Source organism: Propithecus coquereli, unplaced genomic scaffold, assembly GCF_000956105.1.
Source record: "Propithecus coquereli isolate 6110/MARCELLA unplaced genomic scaffold, Pcoq_1.0 Scaffold193, whole genome shotgun sequence".
In the NCBI taxonomy this organism is placed as follows: domain Eukaryota; kingdom Metazoa; phylum Chordata; class Mammalia; order Primates; family Indriidae; genus Propithecus; species Propithecus coquereli.
Window position 1 is genome coordinate 3,248,995 of NW_012144190.1, and position 2,364 is coordinate 3,251,358.

Below are 2,364 nucleotides of genomic sequence, written 5' to 3' on the forward strand. Positions count from 1 at the left end.
TAGTCCCAGGTACTCGGGAGGCTGAGGCAGGAGGATCGCTTGAGCCCAGGAGTTTGAGGTTGCTGTGAGCTAGGCTGACGCCACGGCACTCACTGTAGCCCAGGCAAAAAGAGTGAGACTCTGTCTCAAAAAAAAAAAAAAAAAGTTTCTGGGTTGGGTTGACCCACAAAACACTAGTGCAGCAGGTGAGAAAACATGCAAAAAAAAAAATAGATTCAAGGGGAGTAAAGAGAAGAGATACTGGGTTCACTTAGGCCTGTTGAGTTTGAAGAACCCAACGGCAGGGCCTTTCACTTAGCAGATTGACTCCAAAGCTTAGGAAAAGCAGTAACAACATACTCATCCTCACTAAAGGAGAAATGCAATTGGAAATGTCATTTTTCTCCCACTAAGGTGGATAAATTTAAAAGGGTGATGATATCCAACATGGGCAAGACTATGGGGAAATGAGCATTTATACACAGTTGGACAGAATGTAAGTTTTTTCACAAGTCCTGCAGCACTATTGATTTTAAATGCATATTCCATGACTGAGCAATCTTACTTCTAGTAACATATCCTTTAAAAAAGTAACATTAGCATGCATGCACGGAGATCTCCCACACTACAGTCCAAAGTGGAAAATGACAAGGATGATCTCAGTGTTATTTGTGGTAACAGAAACAGCAGACAACTTAGAGCCTTAGGCTGGAGTGTGGATGTTCCAGCCTTGATCAATACAATGGAATCTTTTGCAACTACCAAAAGGGTGAAACAGATCTGTGTGTGGCGATTTGGAAAAGTGTCCTCTACATGGCAGATTAAATAATAATCATAGTAAGGCAAGTCACCAAAGTTTGTTCCATTTTTGTAAATATCCAAACCAAATGATGTGTGTGTGTGTGTGTGTGTGTGTGTGTGTGTAAAATTATAAGGATATGCACCAAAGGATTAACAAGGTTACATCCTGCTTTGGGAGAAACATTCCTCCAAACTCTACAACAATCAACACAGAGGAGGATTTCTATGGTCAAATGTGGGTTTTTTTCCACACACACCAAGCAGTGGACACCAGCTGTGTGCTCTGATTCAGTTCTGACACTGTCCACCCGAGATAGCGCCAGATCCCACAGGATGAGGGCTCAGTCCCCAAGATGTGGCCCCTGCTCCCGACAGTTGCAAGTCTGGGCCTCTGGAGCTTCTGACCAACCGACTTCAAGTTGGGGTTCCCACGACTCCTCCCTCTTTGGGTTCAATTAATTTGCTGGAGCGGCTCGCAGAACTCAGGGAAACACTTACTTACATTAACCGCGTTATTATAACAGATGTTACAAAGGATACAGATGCAGAGATGTGTAGGGCGAGGCATGGGGGAAGGGCATGGAGCTTTCCTCCCTGGGCGCCACCCTCCAGGAACCTCCATGGGTCCGGCTATCCACAAGCTCCCGGAACCCTGTCTGCTCGGGGGTTTTCATGGAGGCCTCATTACACAGGCGTGATTGACAACTGTACAGAAATGTGATTGGACAAAAAGCGCAGGATCTAAACCCAGCAAGGCCTGTCTGTTCAGATTCTTCCTGGCCTCCCTGTGCTGCGTTCCTTCCTCCAGGGCATGGGCAGGACCCTCTCTGGAACGGGACCTCTTGACCCACAATCAGATTAGAGCCCTTCCCTGAAAGGAGGGCAGGAGAAGGTCCGAGAGAGATTCTGTCTCCTGGGGCCTGAAGCACCCAGCGCTGTAACAAGGACCGTGGGAGTTATGAGCCGGAACCGCGGACGAAACCGGCGTATGCGTCCTACTAACACCACACATCAGCGGCTGGAGGGGAGGAAGGAAAGGTGTACTTGATATAGATGGTATTTAAATTTGTTGTGTGTTGGCCAGGCGTGGTGGTTTGTGCCTGGAATCCCAGCACTTTTAGAGGCTGAAGTGGGAGGATTGCTTGAAGCCAGGAGTTTGAGACCAGCCTGAGCAACAGTGAGACTCCATCACTACAAAAAAACAGAAAAATTAGCTGGGTGTGCTGGTGTGCGCCTGTAGTCCCAGCTACTTGGAAGGCTGAGGCAAGAGGATCGCTTGAGCCCAGGAGTTTGACACTGCAGTGAGCTATGACAGTCCCACTGCACTGCAGCCTGGGTGACAGAGTGAGACCTTGTCTCAAAAAAAAAAAAAAAAGGTTGTAATGTGCATTATTCTATAATATATCCGATATTTTCGTTTTGTTGTACAAGACTGGCATATGGTACAGCATTCAAAAGTGGACATAATCCTGGCCCGCAGCCACTCTGTTTCCCACTCCCCAGTTGCTAAAAGTTGCTATTTTAATGTGTTTCCTGTGCATCCTTCCAGAAGTATCTATGAACATAAAAGCAAATGCATGTAGT